Source organism: Callorhinus ursinus, unplaced genomic scaffold, assembly GCF_003265705.2.
Source record: "Callorhinus ursinus isolate GAN/ISIS: 27379988/994484 unplaced genomic scaffold, GSC_fseal_2.0 scaffold83, whole genome shotgun sequence".
NCBI classification, from domain to species: domain Eukaryota; kingdom Metazoa; phylum Chordata; class Mammalia; order Carnivora; family Otariidae; genus Callorhinus; species Callorhinus ursinus.
In genome coordinates, this window is record NW_027397145.1 from 1,898,646 (window position 1) to 1,920,347 (window position 21,702).

The 21,702-nt window shown below is 46.1% G+C and overlaps 1 protein-coding gene across 3 annotated transcripts in view; it reads right to left on the reverse strand.

The window, feature by feature from the left end:
- The window catches only part of CTNNA1 (catenin alpha 1), a 317,040-nt gene that overhangs the window by 179,768 nt on the left and 115,570 nt on the right, over nt 1–21,702 (reverse strand). The window contains exon 1 of one of the 3 annotated variants that reach the window (XM_025852154.2): nt 1,338–1,462. The exons of 1 other annotated variant lie outside the window; for it this stretch is intronic. The gene's annotated coding sequence lies outside the window, so the exon portion shown is untranslated. Of the gene's footprint in view, nt 1–1,337; nt 1,463–21,702 lie in introns of those variants that run through there. One more of the 3 variants, XM_073887781.1, reaches the window with a different exon arrangement.

Below are 21,702 nucleotides of genomic sequence, written 5' to 3' on the forward strand. Positions count from 1 at the left end.
TGAGCTCTTGGGAGCACAGCCCGTATCTTATATCATCTATGGGCCCTTTAAAAAAAAAAAAGCGGGTAAAAATTATTTAACTTAAAAGTCAAGAAGGGTAAATAATTAAGCAGAGGCTATGGGTAATTTCTCTTGTAAAACAAAAGTCACGAAGGGTAAATAATTAAGCAGAGGCTATGGATAATTTCTCTTGTAAAACAAAATAACATATCCTAATTAATTTAACTTACATTTTCCTAAAGTAACATAAACCCGTACAGTCATTTCAAAAGTCACTGCTAAACAAAATATCCTCTCATGGAAATGCTTATCCTGTTCCAACAATACAATGATGTAACCGTTTCCTTCAACATAAATACGAAATGCCCTTAATTCAGTTGGGAGACTTAGCATATCTTACTCCTCTAAATGTGTAAATTCTATTCAAAACAAACACCCAAAAAATGTTCCAAAGACGCAGGAGGACATAAAAGGGTGTCTGCCAATCCTGGTTTGAGCCAACTGCCGCCTGCATTGTTGGGAAGCCATTCCTGCCAAGCCAGGGTCAGGCATTCAATCCACATTTTTTCCAACAAGTGCTTCAGACACGCACACTCCTTTTAAAAAAAAGTCAACAAGAAAGAGTCCAACGCCCCCCGGGCAAACGAGGACTAACCAGAGTGAAGCGCGCCCTACCAACCAGCACAAGAAGGCTGAGTAATTTCACAACAAAGGTTAACTTGGTACACGCCAAAAGTCCACCCGGGTGTGGCGCACCTTCCCCGCCAGACCGGGTCAGAGAAAGGCGGCACCCCACTCGCACCTTCGCCGGGGAGCGCGGGCTGAGCAAACCTCAGGTCCAGCAGACCGCCAAGTTTCGGTGGCGGGGGAGGAGAAGGAGGGTGCGACCACGGAAACCACAGACCACAATCACTTCACAGGAAAGCTCAACTCCCCGCCACTCCCGCACCGGAAACAGCGCGCAAGCTCCCCTCCACAGGCAAGGCGGCCGCGGGGGCCCGAAGGGGGCCCGGCGCGCGCACCCAGTCGGCTGGGACAAAGTTTAGAAACCGGGAGAAACTTTCCCGAGAGGAAGCGCCGCGTCCGCGCGGGGCCTGCCGCTCGCTCCGCTCCAGCCTCCGCGGCCCCTTAACTTCACCAGCGCCAGGAAGCGCCGGCCCCGCCCGCCCGCCCGGCCAGAGCGCAGGCCAGGGGCCCCGCACGGGAAGCGGGCCCGCCGCAGCACCGCAGCCCGCCAAGAGCCCGGTTCAGGGCGGGGTCGCGGAGTAGACCGCCGCCCGCCCGCACGCAGGAGGAGCCCCTCGGCCCGGAGCCCGCGCCCGCCTGAAGAGAGTTACCTGCGGAGAGTGGGGCGAGTTCAGGAAAATTCCCGAGGCCCGAAGCCGACCGCCGCCGCTTTGTCTCCCTCCAGTCCGACTCCGAGGAGGAAATGGGCCGCCAGGCGCCCCCGCCCCCGGCCCGCCCCCCGCCCGCGGCCCCGGCCCCGCCCGCCCTTCCGAGCACCTCCCTCCGGCGCGCTCTTCCCGGCGCCTCCCACCGCCGCCCCGCTTTCCCGGCCCTCGCTTTGGGGGTGAGGCCCAACCGAGAGACCCTGGCGACGCCAAGCCGAAACTCCCAAGAGGACCCCTTGCTCTCCGCTCTGTGCCCCCGAATTACTTCATCCCAGGCCCCTAATGGGCGTTCAGGCAGGGAGTGATCCCGGAGAGGAAGGAGGAGCGGTACCTCCTGGAACAGCCCGGGAGCGGGGGAGGGCAGGTGAGTCACCGCTCCGCGCACAGGTGAGTCTCAGGGTGCTACCCGCGCTGGCTCCACCCTCCCCCCAGCCGGTGCCTCCGGGACCGGGCGCGGCGACGCAGTCCTGGGGACGCTTATGTGAGGAGTGCCACAGGTGCTCCCGAGTAACAGGCTTCCAGAAAAGTACTGTAAGCCCACCCATTGGTTTTACGGAAGAAAACTGGCCTCACAGCTTGAGGCGGAGTGGTACTAGAATCCAACTCTAGGGACTTTACAAAGGTGATGTGGTAGGCTTCCTTGAAGTCATCTAACTCATCCCCTCACCTCACAGATCCGGGAGCCAAGAGCCCTCCTGTTAATAGACAAGAAGCATGTCACAGCAGCAGCCCCTCCTGAGATTGGCCCCCTACACACACACAGACAGTTGAGGGACGGGGCTGCTATCCCTATGCCTCCAGCCATTTTGGGAATGTTATTCCCACCCTTCCTTATCTTCCTGGCGAATGCTCTAAAAAAAACTTCGAAACAAAAAACAAACAAAACAATTACATACTAATTATCAGCCTGGTATAGAAAACCCTAATGAGGTTTCAACTCCTTCATCATGGGATGAAGAACAAGGTTGATTTCAGGATTGGCCTAGAAATCCAAAATAAAGCAAGACCAATACCCACGGCCACCTTGGTCCTAAGCCAATATTGAGCAGGGAGCTAGGGAGACTGCCCTCAACATATTTACCCTTTACTACTCACATCTCCCTCTCCCCTGGGAAATGCAAACTCTAGGAAAACAATGTGTATTCCCTACAGCACCCAGCTCACTGCTCACCTCCTAGACAGCACCAAGTTAACATCCACAGGTGGGTGTGCCCACCTTAATTGAAAGCACTATGGGTTTATGCTGGTTGAGAGATGTGGACCGGGAGGCCTGGGTGGCTCAGTGGTTAAGTGAGGACTTTTGGTTTCAGCTTGGGTCATGATCTCAAGTTAGTGAGATCCAGCCCCACCTTGGCCTCCCCACTCAGCAAAGAGTCTGCTTGTCCCTCTCCCTCTGGTCCTCCTCCCCCCAACCCCGTGCTATCTCACACTCCCTCTCTCTCAAATAAAAAAATCTTAAAAAAAAAAAGTGGGGTTTTTTAATTTATTTATTTGACAGAGAGAGACACAGCGAGAGAGGGAACACAAGCAGGGGGAGTGGGAGAGGGAGAAGCAGGCTTCCCGCCAAGCAGGGACCTGGGATCATGACCCGAGTTGAAGGCAGATGTTTAACCGACTGAGCCACCAGGTGCCCCTAAAAAAAAAAAAAAAAAAAAAAACACTTTAAAGGAAAGAAAAGGATTGTGGACAACAGGCAATAGGACCATGAAGGAAGAGAGCAAACCTAAAGAGAAAGACCATAATAAGGCCATTCTTATCCATCTACACCCCATTCTGTTTCTGTCTTCAGAGTTTTTGCTCCTGTGGTCTCCCCTGCCTGGAGTGGCCATGGCTTCCCCGCATTATACTTGGCTACCTCAGAACATAGTAATCAGTCAATAAATATCTGTGTGAGCCAACAAGAGACAGTTGAAGGATTATGCTCCATAGGTTTGTATTATCTATTGCTTCACTCAGGAGCAGCTGCTTAATTTGTGAGGCCCCTTGTTCAAAAATTATTAACAATTTCAAGACAGCAACAACGGAGCATTAATGAAGCCTTTCTAAGCATAAGGCTCTACTATAGGTTTAATATTTGCATCCCTCAAAATTCATCTGTTGAAAACCTGATGTCAAAAGTGATGGTATTAAGAAATGGGGCCTCTGAGAGGTGATTAGGTCATGAGGGTGGAGCCCTTGGGAACGGGATTAGTGCCCTTATAAAAGAGGGCCCAGAGATATCCCTTGCCCTTTCTGCCATGTGAGGACACAGCAAGAAGGATCAGACTATGAACCAGGAAGAGAGCTTTTACTGGTTGTGAATGTGACCATGCTGATGCCTTGATCTTGGACTTTCCAGCCTCCAGAACTGTGAGAAATAAATTGCTGTTGTTTATACTACCCCAGTCTGTGATATTTTGTTAGAGCAATGCAAAGGCCCTAAAGATGAAAGTGCAGGGATGTTTTAGGAAGAGGAGGGTCAGGTGACAAAAATGATATGAAGATAGACTTGCAGTGTGTCCTGTAAGCTAAGGGGAGTCAGCTTTCTACCTCTGAGAAACCTTGAAAAGTTTACCAGGGAAGACTCGAGCATTCATTATGTCCCAGGCACTTGCTTTGTGCCAGGGGAAGCCAGGGGAATGACAGTGACTAAAACTAACCTGATCCTGTTCTCCCACAATTTAAAATGTAATGGAAGAGACAGTTATTAAAACAGGTAAACTCTCGGGGTGCCTGAGTGGCTCAGTCGGTTAAACGTCTGCCTTCAACTCGGGTCATGATCCCAGGGTCCTAGGATCAAGTCCCACATCAGGCTCCTTGCTCATCAGGGAGTCCGCTTCTCCCTCTGCCTGTTCTGCCTGCCGCTCCCACTGCTGGTGCTCTCTCTCTCTCTCTCTCTGACAAATAAAATCTTTTAAAAAATAAATAAATAAATAAAGTAAAACACGTAAACTCTAAAAAGAAAGTTAACTGTGAAGATAGAAGGGAGATACAAGTAGATTTTGGGGGGAAATTAACCTGATCTGGGTTCAGTGACCTGAGGAAGGGACCTTTATTCTATGACCCACTCCAGTCACACTTTAGGACTCACCTCTCCACCAGAACTGCTTTTATCAAGGTCCCTGATGACCTCCATGATGCTACATCCAGTGGTCAGTCTCTGTGTGAGTTGACTTGTATCATCATCAGTGTTTGATCACTCTCCTTCTTGAAACACTTACCTTCATTTGGCCTCTAGGGCACTAGGCTCTTCTGAGTTTCTTCCATCCTCCCTGGCTCCAACTTATTCTCCTTAAATCCTCCCAAGCTCTAAGTGTTAGAGTTCTCAAGGTGTAGTCCAAGGATTCCTAAGTCCCTTTCCAGGGGGTAGTAAGATGGAAACTATTTTCCCATAATAATATTAGAATATCATTTGACTTTTTCACTCCCAGTCTCTCATGGTATACAGTACAGTATTCCAGACTACATGACACATAATGGGGCATCACACAGAATGCAGAAACAGATATAGAATCCAGTTACCTTTAATTAAGCCAGACATTAAGAGATTTGCAAAAATGCAAAATAAATGATATGGCTCCCCAAATTTCCTTTTGTTTTAAGAAACATTGTCATTTTTCTTTAAAAGATGATATTTTTGATAATTTAATAATACAGTAAACATTGATAGATAAGACTCATAAACAAAAGCCCTTTGAGATCCTCAAAAAGTTTTAAGAGTGTAGAAGATTCCTGAGATCAAAAAGTTTAAGAACTGCTGTTAGAGTGTCCCAGGACTCCATCCTTGGACCTCTTTTTCTATTTGCCATAATCCCATTGGTGATCTCATCCAGTCTTTTGGCGTTAAGTATGCTGACACTTCCAGGTTTATATCGCAACCTGAACCTTTCTCCTGAATTCTAAACTCCCATTTCCCTACTTGATACCTACCTCCATTTGGATACCTAGTGGGCATCTAGGCATCTCACACTTCATATGTCTATATGTCTAAAAGTGATTTCCTGGGGCACCTGGGTGGCTCAGTCGTTAAGCGTCTGCCTTCGGCTCAGGTCAGGATCCCAGGGGCCTGGGATCGAGCCCCACGTTGGTCTCCCTGCTCAACGAGGAGCCCGCTTCTCCCTCTCCTTCCAGCTTGTGCTCTCTCTCGCTATCTGTCTCTCTCTCTCAAATAAATAAATAAAATCGATTTAAAAAAATAAATAAACAAAAGTGATTTCCTGATAACTCTGTCCAAACCTGCTGATCCCACAGATTTCTTCATTCATTAAATGGCAATACCAGGGGCGCCTGGGTGGCTCAGTCAGTTAAGCGTCTGCCTTATGCTCAGGTCATGATCCCAGAGAACTGGGATTGAGCCCGTATCGCATCGGGCTCCCTGCTCAGTGGTAGTCTGCTTCTCCCTCTCCCTCTGCCCCTCCTCCTGGCTCATGCTCTCTCTCTCTCTCAAATAAATAAATAAAATCTTTTTTAAAAAATGGCAACTCCATTCCTGTAGTTGTTTAGGCCAAAAACTTTGGAGTCATTCTTGACTATGTTCTTTCCCTCACACATTTTATATCTGGTTCCTCAACAAATCTGTGCCTCTACCTTCAAAATATATTCAGTGTGTGTGTATATATATTTTTTTATTATCTTTTTACCACTTCCACTATTATCATCCTGAATCAAACCGTCATCATCATTTACTTGAATTTCACAGGAGCCTCCTCACTGGTCGCCTTACTTTTGCCCTTGCCTCCCTCAGTCTAGTCTTAATTCAGCAGCTGGAGTGATTCTGTTAAAATATGTCCAAACATGTCACTCCTACTCTGCCCAAAAGTCTCCATTGGCTCCTATCCCATCCAGAGTAAAAGGCAAGGTCCTTATAAGGGCCGACCTCACCTGCTCCTACACATTTCTCTGACACACTGGCCTCTTTACTATTCCTGGAACCCATCAGGCAGGCTCTCGCCTTAGGGCCTTTGCTTTCTGCCTGGAATGCTCTCCTCCAAAAAGCTGCCTGACTCACTCTCTCACCTCCCCCAGGTCTAGGCTCAGCTGTCACTTTAGAGGGAGGCTTCCTCTTGGCCACCCTATTTAAAATTACAACCCCTTCCCCCAACATTCCCATCCCTCTTTCCTTGCTTTATATTTCTGCTTAGGGTGTATCACCATCCGACATAAAAACTCATACATATATTTATTTTTTAACTTACCATTTTCTCCCGCCTTCCACTAGAATTCAAGTCTCATGAGGGCTAGAGTTTTTGTCTGTTTTGTTTAGTGCTATGTGCTTGGTACCTAGAAGAGTGCCTGGTACATAGCAGATCTCTCAATAAGTATTTGTCAAATGAATGAAAAAATAAGTGGGACCTTAAAAAAAGACATTGTCAAGATGGATAGGGAGGGAAGAAAAGAGCTTGATTCTAGACCAAGGGACAAGGAAGTCTGAAGGCCCTGAGTCCCATTCCAGGAAAAGAAGTTCTGTGATTCAGAAGCTGGCAAGGTAGGTAGAGGCCAGACTGGAGAGGACTTTGTAAGGCTTTACACTTTATTGTGAGGGGAATGGGACATCACAAAGGATTTTGAACAAAGAGATATCATGATCATATTTTGTTTTTAAAAATTTTACTTTGGAAAAAAGCAGATTGTAAAGCAATGCACATAATACCCTATTTATGTTTGAACAACATATACGTATCCATTTTAATGCTCTTTTCTCATAGCCGCTGAGCCATTTAAAACATATCATCTGTTCAGAACCCTCCATTTCTTCCTGTCTCACTCTGAATAAAATCTACATGATCTTGCCTAGCAACCTCAGACCCATCTTTGGCTTTTTCCCTGTATCTTTCCCTCCCACCCACCCTGGGGTCCTAGACTTTTTCATAACACATCAAGCACCTTCCTGCCTAATAGCCTTTGCGTTTCCAGTTCCCTGTCTTTGGAATGGTCTTCCCCCACAGCATTTTATCTCACCCCATGGCCTCATTCAGATCTCAAAGGTCTCCTTGTCCAAGAGGCGTTCCCTAACCACCCCTTGTGAAATACCAGTAGCACCCACTTTCCTCCTCTCCCCTCTCCATTTTCTTTCTGTTTTAAGATTTATTTATTTATTTTTAAAGATCTTATTTATTAGAGAGAGAACACACGCACGCGCAAGCACAAGCAGAGAGAGCAGGAGTGGGAGAGGGAGAAGCAGGCTTCCCGCTGAGCAGGGAGCCCGATGCGGGGCTCAATCCCAGGACCCTGGGATCATGTCCTGAGCTGAAGGCAGATGCTTAACAGACTGAGCCACCCTGGAGCTCCTATTTATTTATTTTTGAGGGAGAGAGCATAGGAGCATGAACACGGGGGTTGGGGGCAGGGGCAGAGGGAGGAGAGAGAGTCTTAAGCAGACTCTCTGCTGAGTGCAGAGCCTGACTTGGGGCTCGATCTCACGACTTAGATGACAACCTGAGCCAAAACCAAGAGTAGGACGCTCAATCAACTGCACCACCCAGGCACCCCTCCATTTTATTTCTTTACCATACTGTACTTTATAACACTTGTCACCATCCAATACATTATATGGCTATTTATCTACTTACGGTCTTCCCCATTAGAATGTAAGTGTCAGTAAAGCAGGTAATTTTTTCATCTTTTCGCTGTTGTGGTTCCAGCACCTAGAACTGTGCCTGGTAGGTAACAGGTACTCAGTAGAATGAATGGTTACAAGTGTGTAAGAATACACAGCAAAGTGTTACAGTGGTTACATGCAGGGAGGGGAATTAGGAGGACTTTTAGACTTATTGAATAGAGAATATAAATGCAGTGGATGGGGAAAAGTGGGTAGATTTGGAAGCTATGAAAAAGGACAGAGGATCCTAGGTCTTGCCAAAAGACTGGATATGGAGCTTTCTGACTTGCTCAGCTGAAGAAACAGTGTTGCCATTTACCCAGATGGAGAGCCCTGGAGGTAAAGGAGGTAGGGACCAATGGGGTGGAAAACAGTGTACACAAAGAGCTATTTTGGGTCATGCTTAGTTTTAGTGCCTACCAAACATCTAAGAAGAGATATCCTGTAGACAGGGGTATATCCAAATCTGAACTCAGGAAAGGCCCTGAGAGGAGCTAGAGGTGTCGAACTCATCTGCACCTTGTGTAGCAAGAAGAGACAGAGGCCCAAGACCAACTTTTAAGAGGAAGAGGAGCCAGAACAGGACACTGAGTTCCCTCCTGCAGCCCAGAGCCCTCCTTTCCTTTTCTAAAATGCACCAATTCTTCGAGCCCTGCTGCAGGCTCTCTGCTCAGTAAGGAGCCTGCTTCCCCTCTCCCTCTGCCTGCCACTGCCCCTGCTTGTGCTCTCGCTCTCTCTGTCAAATAAATAAATAAAATCTCTAAAATGCACCAGTTCCTTTCCTACATTAGAATCTTGTCATTTCCTGAATGCTGTACTTGGAAATCTCTTTGCCCTAACTCTTCATCTTGCCTCCTTCTTATTCTTTTTTTTTTAACTATTTTATTTAGAATCTACTTATATACTGGATTTTTGAGATCACTAACACTGTTTTTTCCCCAACCTTTCCAGCCGCTTTTTAAAATACTTTATTCTTGGGCGCCTTCGGCTCAGGTCATGATCCCGGAGTTCCGCGATCGAGTCCCGCATCGGGCTCCCTGCTTGGCGAGGAGCCTGCTTCTCCCTCTGACCCTCCCCCCTCTCATGTACTCTCTCTCATTCTCGCTCTCTCCAATAAATAAATCTAAAAAAATAAAATAAAATACTTTATTCTTTTTATTTTTTTTTAAGATTTTATTTATTTATTTGAGAGATAGAGATAGTGAGAGACATCAGGAGCAGGGAGGAGAGGGAGAAGCAGGCTCCCTGCTGAGGAGGACTCCAGGATCACGACTTGAGCCAAAGGCAGACACTTAACTGACTGAGCCATCCACGTGCCCCTTAAAATACTTTATTATTTTTAGAACAGTTTTAGGTTCACAGCAAAATTGAGAGAGAGAGAGATTTCCCATGTAGTCCTTGTCCCCACACATTCATAGCCGCCACCATTATCAATATTCCCCACCAGAGTAGTGCATTTGTTAAAACTGATGAGCCTATATTGACACATCCTAATCACCCTGAATCATAGTTTACATTAAGGTTGACTCTTGGTGTGTATTCTACAGGTTTGGGCAGATGTGTAATAACATGTCTCTGTCATTATAATATCATACAAAGTATTTTTCACTGCCCTGAAAATCCGCTGTGCTCTGCCTATTCATCCCAGCCTCTGCTTCTCATTCTTGAGGGCATTTTTGACATCACCTGGTCAGAGAGGCCTTCCATGACCACACCCCCACACCCCAGTCACTCTCTACCAAGTACTGTACTCTCTATAGCACTCATCCCTCTCTAGAATTGCTTGTTTACTGGTTTATTTTCTCTCTCCTCCATTAGATTCTAAGTTGCATGAGGACAGGAATCTTATCTGACTTTTTCACTTCTCTGCTTCTGTAATTTAGCACAGTTTCTGGAACATAAAATGCACTTTTAAAATAATTTGCAGGGACCCCGGCTGGCTCAGTCAGAAGAGTGTGCAACTCTTGATCTCGGGGTGATGAGTTCAAGCCCCATGTTGCATGCAGAGATTACCTAAATAAATACAACTTTTAAAAAATATGTTTGCAGGGGCGCCTGGGTGGCTCAGTCGTTAAGCATCTGCCTTCGGCTCAGGTCGTGATCCTGGGGTCCTGGGATCGAGCCCCGTGTCGGGCTCCCCACTCAGCAGGAAGCCTGCTTCTCCCTCTCCCACTCCCCCTGCTTGTGCTCCCTCTCTCGCGCTGTGTCTCTCTCTATCAAATAAATAAATAAAATCTTAAAAAAATAAAAAATATATTTGCAGAAAGAATGAGTGGCCATAGATATGGGAGGAAAACCAAGTGGCACGGAAACCAAGGAATCATTCACTAATGTCAACTGGTGACATTTGGGTTGAGGCTTACATTTGGTAAGATTTCAATTCACTTCAGGTTGTTAAACACAGTGCACATAATCACGAGGATTAAACTGCACCAAGAATGTTATAGAAAAGCAATCAAAAAAGTCAATCAGCAACACTTTATGGAGTATTCTAAAGAGTTACACAAAATAATATCAAAATGTTAATAAAGATGAACTATCAGAGATCATTCTGGAGACTCTCTACATTATGAGGGCTTCATTATTATTTATCTACATCGGGCTGGTTAAATAGCTTCACAGTTTGAAAAGCACTTTTCCGGGATGTTATCTCATTTGAAGTACTTCACAACCCTTAAGGAAGGTAAAATCAAAATGAGTAAAGATCCAAAAATGATGAAGATGAGAATTGGCCTGGCAGGTTTGGAATGTAAGATTGGAAAATCTTTACCTCTGGTGTCCATGAAATGATGACCACTTCCCCCTACAACCACCACCATTAAGTCCCATAGAAGAGATCAATGGAACTCTTGGGTTGGTCTGGGGAAAGCCAACAAAGGGGGTCAGATTTGGAGAAGAGTCAGTAAAAAACAAAGGTAGAACCAAAGTGTGGGACAGGACCATCAGAGTCAAAGGCAACTGGATGCCTGGTGGCTCTGGTTGTCTCTCTGTTCCTTTTCAGATGGGTGGGCAGAAAGCATTAAAGCCTTGCCACGTGGAAGTTTTGTCTATTAGCTGAGCTAACATCAGGGTATCTTCCTCATTTCTGTGTAGCTCAGTAACTCACAACTCTCGCAGCACATTAGAATCACCTGGAGAACATTTTAAAATATGATACCCAGGGGTGCCTCGGTGGCTCAGTTCATTAAGCATCTGCCTTCGGCTCAGGTCATGATCCTGGGGTCCTGGGATCGAGTCCTGTATCGGGCTCTGTGTTCAGTGGGGAGTCTGCTTCTCCCTCTCCCTCTGCTCCTCATACTAGCTCTCTCTCAAATAAATAAGTAAAATCTTTAAAAAATATGATACCCAGGCGCTACCCCCAGAAGCTGGGATTCAACTCTTCTTAGGTAGGGATTAAGCAATTTTTAATTCTCCCAGGGTGATTCTATTATGCAACCAGAGTTGAGAATCACCAATAACCAGTCTAAACCTGGGCAGAAAACAAAGTCAAGTATACTTACAACTCATTCATTAATTCACTTGCTCATACAATAATAATTACTTTAACACTCAATAACTAAAAATAGTAACAGCTCATATCTAATAAGTCTTTGGTATATGCCATGCTCTGTGCTAAGAGCTTCACTTGTCACCCAAGCCTCTCAACAATCCTGAAGTAGTTACTATTGTATCCCTCATTCTATGAATGAGAACACAGAGGCTCAGGTCACACTGGGAGTATGTGGCAGCTGGGACCCAGATCTGCCAGAATCCAGAACCAGGGTCTTAACCACCCCACTTAAGCCTCTGAGATATCAGTGGCTTATAAAAATTTTTTGTTGAGGGATGCCTGGGTGGCTCAGTTGGTTAAGCATCTGCCGTTGGCTCAGGTAATAGTCCTGGGGTCCTGGGATCAAGCTCCCTGTTCATCAGAGTCTGTTTCTCCCTCTGCCTGCCACTCCCCCTGCTTGCGCGCGCGCTCTCTCTCTCTGACAAATAAATAAATATTTTAAAAAAAACCTTTTTGTTGAAAAGCCAAATTCAAAACAGTTTTAATGTCAAGACCACACTATGACAGAGATCATTTAAATTTCTGGTTCTTATGCTATTTCCATTTTGTCTTTTTGCTTAGCTTCGATTCGACAAAGGGGGCTGGTTGGGGGCTTGGGGGTGGGGGAAGGACGGGCTCACTTGTATCTCTTCTAGGCCTCTTCTTTTTTTTTTTTTAAGATTTTATTTACTTATTTGCTAGAGAAAGAGCACAAGCAGGGGGAGCAGGAGAGGGAGAAGCAGACTCCCCGCTGAGCAGGGAGCCTGATGTGGGCTCAATCCCAGGACCCTGGGATCATGACCTGAGCAGAAGGCAGATGCTTAACCAATTGAGCCACCCAGGTGCCCCCAGGCCTCTTCTAACAGATGATGCTGTTGGCTTTAACCAGTGGGTTAAGTTTAAAAACAAACAAACAAACTCAGGCCCTTGACTCTTATGAAACATGTGTAAGGTTCTCTTTATTCATGGTATTCATCTTCCCTGCAGAAAGTGAAATCAAGATTTAGTTCTTAAAATTAGCAGCGGGTGTTCATGATTCTCTCCTCTCTGATACGATCAAAGATGTATACACAAAAACAAACACTTCCCGCCCCTTTCATGCTCATATTTTTGTTGATGACAATGAAGAAAGAGAACTTGAAAGGAAAAAAAGTTAAAGACTGTGACAACCCAGCAAAATTATATCTAAAAATAAGTCTTTTAAAAAGGGGGAGGGGAAGAGAGGAGTAGGGATGGGCTTTATTCTTCTCTTTAAAAAATTATCAGTGGGCTTTATTATGAAAACCTGGTTCTTTGTATTCAACATTCTAAAAATTCTTTTTTGTTTGGCATTTTTAGATTTTTATAGGAGTATGAAAAGTGCTATCAAAACAAGAATTGTTGTAGCATAAACAGAATTGAACTAATACACTTTAGATCTCAGATGTATTGGTGAATGAGTCATGTGTCTCCATTCATTGCTTCTGTTGCCTGACAACAATTTTTCTAGATTCCAAGAAACTTTGAGAAAATAAATTCCATTGGAACAGAGCAGAGAGATACATCTGCCAGGAATCTTAAATGTCCTGTAGGTCCCCACATAAGCATTCTGAATACAAGAGAACTTAAAATGGAAGCCAGGGCAGCCTTTGTTTTTTGCTCACCCAGAGTGAATCTGATTCCAGGCTGAGGACTCGGGCTGGCTGAGTAGACCCTGGGATTCCCGGACTCGGGAGCTCCCAGTGGAGCGTGGCAAACCTACATTCCATCCTGGTTCCCTCCATTGGTTCTTACCAGTCCAGCTTCTTTATTTCCTCAATCACAGTAAGTCACTCTTCTGTCTGCCTGGGAGTCTGGCAGAGCCTGCCTCTCTATCGCAGAAGGCTATTATCCTATTCAGGCATCCATTCACTTCCTCAATCAACAAATATTTTGGAGCACCTACTGTATGACACACATGGTACTAGACCCTGTAGATACAGTAGTGGGCAGCCCTCGTGAAATTTACACTCTAGAGAGGAAGAAAGACAGTAAGTAGGTAACAATTAAAGGGACAGCATGATTTTGGATAGGGGTAAATGATGAGAGTGATGGGGAAGAGGCGTCCTCATTTACATAGTGAGGTCAGGAATGGCCTCACTAAAAAGAGGATGTTTGTGCTGAGACTTGAATGACCAAAAGAGCCTGGTGATAAAGCCAAATGTCCCACAGCAGGAAATAGCAAGTGCAAAAGCCCCAGGATGGGAATAAGCCTGGAGTGTTCAAGGAGCAGAAGGAAGGCCAGTGCCCTGAGGGGTGGTAGATGAGGAAAACAGTAGTACTAGATGAGGTCAGAAAGGTAGGCAGGAGCCAAATCATGTAAGACCCTGTAGGTGATGGCAAGGAGCTTGCATTGTCCTTTCAGAGCAATGGGAGGCCCCTGGGGGATTAAGAAGTGGAGTGAACATGATCTGATTTGCATTTTTAAAAGGTCACTTTGTCGTATTAAGAATGGAGTGTAAGGGAACATAAGTGAATGCCTATCATCATTCATTCATCTATTCAAATATTCAAAATATTTTTGTGGTGCCTAATTGCCAGGCAACGTACCAAGCACTGGGAAATGATGGTGAGAAAAACATAATTCCTCCCCTCAAGGAGCTTACAAGACAATTGGAGAGACAGAGGAGTACATAGGCTCTTACAATGAGCTAAGAACTGTGCTGGGAGTCACCTCCATGTGATATAGGAACCCAGAAGAATTCATTCATTCGTTCGTTCGTTTGTTCATTCATCTAGTAAATATGTACCAAGCTCTTAAGATACAATGGTGACGTAAACAGACAAGGCACGTATCCCCATGGTGTTTACAGATCAGTGGAGGAGAGACACATCAATTAAACAGCCTCACAGACCTATCATTAGCCATTGTGATATAAGCTATGGAAGACAAATAATGTGACTGGAGAGCAGAAGCCTGGTAGTGTCTGGGAGGACTCAGAAGCCCTGGAGGATGAGCTGCAGGTATGTAGTTAAGTAGGTAAAAAAAGGAGAGGAATATTGTCCATTATACCTCAGTAAAGCAGGGGGAGAAAAGAAGGGGAAGAATACTGTGGGCCAGCCCTAGCTCCATGGGTCAGGAAAGACTTTCTGACATTGAAGCTGAGTCCTGAAGGATAAGTAGAAGTTAGCCAGGTGAGAGGACCTGGAAGGGAAGGGAAGGCATTCCAGAACAAGGAAATGGCCTATGTAAAGGCACGGAGATAACAGAACATTGTGGATTCTGGAAAAAGCAAGGTGTTCCATATGGCTGGGCTGTAGATTAGAAAGGCACAGCAAGGTCAAAGAGAATGGCGAAGTAAGCAGGGTTAGAATCATGCTCTACTAATAATTCTTTTGAACTTCATTCTGAAGGCAGCAGGAAACTGCCAAAGGATTTGAAGCAGGAGAAAGTCCAGGCCAGATGAAGTGTTAGAAACTTCTGTGGACACAAATGGGAGACTGGCTGAGCCCTCACGACCTGCCATGCTTTATTGGGCACAGAGCAGATCCTACTGAAAGTAGACATTATGCCCTCCGTGAAATCCCTCTTAGGACTTCCTGGGTTGAGGGAGGGCCAGTCTTGCAAATGAGTTTGGCCACTCTATCACTGCCTCTTCCCACTGTCCACAGCCCAGCGCAGAACCAGCAAGAGTCATGAATTCAGAAGACATCTGCTTGTTGTGCTGGGCAACAACTTATCCATGCCTCCATAATTGGGCGTACCAAGGAACCCAGTTTCCTCTGCCTCACGGGCCATAATGTGGTACACAGAGCAAGGGCCCTTTAGGTCTCAGTGACTTATTCCTTTCATTAATTTGCTTAAGGTGAGGCTATGACACCTGCCCCCCCACCCCAGACTACTATCACTTGCACTCAGCATTTTGGTATCGCCTTGAACTTTCAGCCAAACATTTAGCTCTCTACACCTAAGCCATTTTAGCCCGGTGGTGGGCAATGTCTTCTGATTGCCCTGACCTCCAAGGGGTCTTTAGGTTTAGGGGTGGAGAGAAAGTATCTTGTGTCTCCACGGAGGCTAAGGCCCAGGACACCAGGGTCAGATTCCCAAAATGTGGCCCAGGTAGGTCCTTCCTGCCTCAAATGGCTTCCCATTGTTATAGGAAAAAATCTAAACAATTTAGTGTGGCCTACAGGGCCCTTGGAGAGCACTCCGTTCCACCAGCTGTCCCCCTGTCCAGAGGGCTCTTCCCCCCAGTGGTGGTGCCTGTTATTGTTTGGGTCTCAAATTAAATGTTGCCTTCTAAATTTGGCCTCCCTGACAGGTACTCGGACAGTCACACTCTATCCCATTACCCCACTGTATTTTCTTCGTAGCTATGTCACCATCCAAAATTAGTTGTTTATCTCCTTGCTAATTGTTGGTCTTCTCCCTCTAGCATGTGGCTTGACAGCTTGGTTCTTGTCTGTCTTGTTTACTGTTTTATCCCCAGGACCCAGAACAATGTCTGGCACACAGTAGGTGCAGAATGAATGAACAGTCCTGGCCAAACTCTCCAACCTCGTCCCAATCCATTCCTACATTATTCCCTAAGCTTTGAAGGGATGGAGGTCCATGGAAGTCTTCAGACCTGCCTTGCTAACGGAAGCCCCTAATTCGTTCAACCTGAAACAACTTTCCTCTTTTCCAGCCACCAACCTCCTCGCTCCCACACTTATTCTCCCTTTTCTTCCAGATTCTGAAATCCTCCCAGATATTCAAGCTTGGTACACACCTCTGTCAAGGCTCATCTCACTGTACTGCAATGAGACATTTACCTGTCATCTACCCCACCAGCCCATGTCTGTGATCTAAAAGCAGGCATTCATTTACCTCCTTCTCCCTAGGATGCAAGACAGTAATCAGCACCCAGTAGGCACTTCACTAATGTTTATTGACTGACTAGGTAGAAAAATGTGGTTCAGAGAAACGTGAATTAGGAAGCCATGGTCATGTTCCAGTGGTAGGAGGGGTTGTCATAAATCTAGACCTACAGTAGAGAGGCAGCGTCTTCCTATGGGCCAAACCAGGAAAATACCACCATATTAAATCCTGATAATGCGGGGCACCTGGGTGGCTCAGTCATTAAGCGTCTGCCTTCGGCTCAGGTCATGATCCCAGGGTCCTGGGATCGAGCCCCACATCGGGCTCCCCTGCTCTGCGGGAAGCCCGCTTCTCCCTCCCCCACTCCCCCTGCTTGTGTTCCCTCTCTCGCTGTGTCTCTCTCTGTCAAATAAATAAAAAAATCTTTAAAAAAAATAAATCGGGGCACCTGGGTGGCTCGGATGGTTAAGCATCTGCCTTCGGCTCAGGTCATGATCCCAGGGTCCTGGGATCGAGTCCCTCATCGGGCTCCCTGCTCCGCAGGAAGCCTGCTTCTCCCTCTGCCTCTCTCTCTCTCTCTCTCTCTGACTCTCATGAATAAATAAATAAAACATTAAAAAAATTCTTTCTAAAAAAAATAAAAAATAAATAAATAAATAAATAAATAAATAAATTCTGATAATGCAGAGCAAAAGGGGATGGGTATGGCCAAATGGACCCTGCTTTTCACCATCCATGTACTCTCAAGTGGGCAGCAGCAGTTCATTCACGGGTGAGAAGTCCAGGAGAAGCTCACTATCAACTCTGGCAGGATCAGTCCAGGAGGCCTGGAGAAGCGTCAGCTAAAGTTTGCACAGCGCTTCCACTCCTCCAAGCAAGTCCTCAAACTTTATTGCACTAGAGTCTGGGGCGAAGGAAAGCAATTCTCATACTATCAGTGAGACTCAGAGAGGTCCAGCAGCCTGCCCAAGGAGACACCATCAGGAGTGAGTTGCTCTATTAGCAGTGTCTTTATTCTGCTATTCGGGAGCCCTTCACATGCTCATCCAAGATTTAGTTGCTAAGCTCCTAGAAGTGTGTGTAATCATTGTTGTCTAAAATACAGAACAGCAGAATGTGTAATTAGATGCTTTTAATAAAGTCCTTTTGGATGATGCTGATGCCGATGCTGATGATGCTGAAGATGATGGCAATTTTTGATAATGATAATGATGAAGATGTTATCCTTGAAGACAAGGGCCAGGAGGGGACCCTTCTTTCAGAATGCAGCCAGAGCGGGCACCATAGCAAAGGGCTGATCAGGAGGCAGCACTGCCTAGCATTTGATCTGAATTCCCATTATCACCAAGACTATATCACAGTAAATGCCACATGGTTATATTAGCACATTCTTACAAACAGCACACTTTAGGACAAGTAATGTTCTAAGCACTTTACATATATTAGCTCATTTATGTAACACCCTATAAGCTAGGAATTAACATCATCACCCCTGTTTTATAAAGAAACTAAGGCAGTAGAATAATTTGACATTGGTCACAGAGCCAGAAAGTGCCAGACCGGGGTGTTGGACCCAGGCAGCCTGAGTCCAGAGGCATCACACAGCTGTGGTGACCATGGAGACGTGCTGCTCAGATTTCCCTTTGAGAGAACTGTTGTAGTGAACAGAGTTGACCCACCTTGAGACCCATCACAGCATCCACACCAAGGCCCATGCTTCCTCTGGGATGCTCTCAGCCCATGACTGAACTCAGCAGGGGTGCCAGAGTTGGGCCATTCCTGCCCAACACAGGACTCCTCTGTTGGGCAACTTTTATGTGCATATGGTAAAATATACATAACATGAAATTTACCAAATTTACCATTTCAGCTATTTTTAAATATACAAATCATTGGCATTAGGTACCTTCAAATCGTGCGCAACCATCACCATCATTCATCTTCAAAACTTTCTCATCTTCCCAAATGGAAACTCTATACCCATTAAACATTAACTCCTCATTTTACATAGCAAATTCTTTTTGAAACTTCTTGTGTTATATATATATATGTACATATATATATATATGTCATTGTAGAAACACACACCAGGCAAAAGAAAAAAATTAAATTCACCTATTATTCTACTACCTCAGATAGTTTCCAGCTACTACTATCATTACTGTTTCGTTATGGGGTAAAGCTCTGTCAGTGTTTATCTCTGCATATAAGTTTCTGTTTAAGGAAACTGGGTTCTCCCATAGGATGAATTGGGTGGAAATAATGTTAGGGAGCTTGGATTCTATAAAGTGACTTAGTTCAGGTATACATGCATTCATCCATTCATTTAATACATATTTATTGAACAGCCACCAAGTATCAGGTGCTGCTCTAGGCACAAGGGATACAAGACAAGACACAGCTCTTGCCTGCAGAAAACATACAGGCTATTGGAACCTTAGATGGATGCATCATCAGGCGATCACAATACACTGCTGTGCGGTCTCAGAGCCAGGCCACCATGCCCAACCTGGCTTCCAGGAGAAAGTGGTGTCTAAATCAAGATCTGGGGAATGACAAGGAGTTAACCAGGCAAAAGAGAAAAAATTTTAAGAGGCATTGTAGGGCTAGAACCTAGGCAAACGGGTCCATGTATAACAGGTTTGATTGCCTACGGAGCATCTGACTCTGCTCACAACTGCAAAAAAAAAAGATTAATGACTCTGTGTGTGTGTGTGTGTGTGTGTGTGTGTGTGTGTGTGTGTGTGTGTATAGCAGCAACTCAGACTGAGCAGGGGATAAGACCTTAGCCAGTCAAGGAATCTTGGGAGGAGGGTTTCAAAAAGCAGATACTCAGGAACCCACCAGAGGAGAGAAGCTAACTGATCCCCAACCTTAGACTAGAAATACTGGCCAAGCATTCAATTCTCTGAGGGCAGGGAGATGGCAGCTTCTCCGTTCCCTTGGAGTTCATAGGCCTAAGACAAAGCCACATGCGAAGAGGAACCTTGGTTGTCACTGGTGCCATGCGTCCTTGTTTCCCAGCCTAAAGAGGCCTTAGGCAACAGGAAGACACCCTGGATGATTCTGGCATCATCTTGCGCCACCTCTTAGGAGTGCAGTTGATTCAACATGAAGTAAGGAGTCTAGGGTCTTGGAAGTGATGCAGAAAAAAGATGAAAGCCCGGCCTTTTCCTGAGTAGATATGAATTACTAATCAATAGCAGCAGCACTGCCCATCACAGAATTTCCACAATAGGTTGGTGATCAGGAGAGAGTAAGTATTGTTTCAAGTATTGTTTTGATTTTATATTTTCTTATTGACCACAACTGACATCTTGTTCTCTGCATCCTATACTTCTCATTGGCCACGTTCTATTTTAGCATATGAGTATAAATAAAATTATTCAATGAGATAGTCTCAAAAGGGCTCAAAGTGTGCTGAGAGGCACCACCATCTCATTAAATGTGAGTATCTTTACCATGTAACTTGGGTTTTGGCAGGGGGAGCAGCAGACAACCACAGGGTGGTATTTTTAGGTATGTAGGTGAGGCAGCATCCACACATGCCACCACATCCCTCTGAATGGTAAAGACAGCTCCTCTCTCCTCCCAGGCTGGGAGAGATGGACTAAGATGACTGGGCTTCCTCAGTATTATCTTCCTTGAGAGCCAGCAAGCCCTCCACTCCCACATCCAGCTCCAGTACGTGGCCAAGCAGCTGCCAGCAAGTGGCCGAGGGAGTCAAGGCCCATGTCTGTGGCCAGTGAGGCCTGGACACAGACACGGACTGGAACCCCCTCGGGCCTGGTAGCTGGAGCCTTAAGACAGGCAACCACAAAAAGCAGGATGGGCCAGGGGTCTGCATGTCCTGCCCATGAAAGAAATGTCACCACCTCCCTCAGGGACAGGCCCTGGGTGGGGGCTGTCACTGTGTGGGTGAACACCCACTGGCCTTCTCAGCCAATTTGGGAATCAGGGTAAAAATAACACTAGCCGCATCATTTTCCAAAATTAAGGGCGATGCTATAGCAAATGTATGCAGATGTATACAGACACAGATGGGAACAAGTGTATTTAATTGTAAATGAGTCAGAACAGAGCAAATGAGATTTCCCTTATATTTGGGTTCCAAAAATTACAGAGAAAATGTGCCTGAGGCAGAAACAAACCCAAAAAAAGCCACCCAACCCCCAAAAAACACACAAAAAACGGGGGTAGGTTATTGAGGCAAGAGCCACAAGGGAAGGAACCTTTGGCATCCAGAAAGCCAGGGGGTGCCTTTGTCCCCTCTGGGTTTATGAGAAAGTGTCCTGGCGCCTGAGAGCTTGATCCCAGAGGCCCTAAAGTGGCCAGGGTGCTCACAGACGGACACAGGCAAAGACAGCAGGCCCTGGGGGGCCTTGGCCTCTTCTGGCCACAGAATGGGGAAAGGAAGAGAGGGCTGTGATGAACAGTCCCAAGAAGGGAGTCAAAGGCTAGCTCTGGGGACCTCAGAGAAACGAACCGAGGCAGAGAAAAAGAGAGAGGGAGAAAAACCACCTCTGCGTGGTTCCCTGTGGCCAGAGAGGAATGACAACAGAATACTTCTCGTCTGGAAAGCATCATTTCTTTAAGGCTTTTTCTTTTAATCATTTCTTTAACGGCTTTAAGGAAGGCACCCGGTAGAGTGCCAGGCTCTGGGGAGATCTTCAGCAAATACTAGAAGGAAAAGAAAGAGAAAGGATGGAAGGAAGGAAAAAGCTGTCATCTTGCACGTCCCTTCCATTCCGTGGACTGAAGTGGCGCTGGAGTGGAAACATGCAGAAACAGAAGGGCAGGTTGCCCAAGGAAAAGGGGGTACGCTTCAGAAGACACAAGGGTGCCCGCCCTCAGGGCCCAGGGAAAAGCGAGACACACCCATCCTTCTACCTCCTGCCTCCTACCCCTGCAAGCTCATCCCCTCCACAGGCCGCAGCCTGGAATTCATACCTACCCCCTGTGCCTGAACAATTGTAATTTGCTCCTCAGAGAACAGAAAAACACGGGTTTCACCACAGCAGGTGAGCCGTCCCTAGGGCAGCAACCCGACGCGCAAATCAGTAAGCTTTGTGCATCTGGCCCCTGCAGAGCTCAGCTCATGGCAGGAATCTAAGAAATGCCTGCAAGAAGATGAACGTGTGAATGAATGCATGCGTGAATGTGAATGAATGAACCCAGCAAAGACTTTCCCCACCTGAAATCGTCCTCTGGTTTGAGCTGTTACCTCTCCCTCCTCAGGCCTGTTTCCTCTGATCACAGATGGTTCTCCGCCGCCGCTCCCCCCGCCTCCCCCCCGCAGCCCCAGGAGTAGCAAACCCAGCCTTTTCCTCGCTCCAGCTCCCCTGGCAGGAGGGTTCTAGGAAGGCAGGAAACACAAAAACTCCTC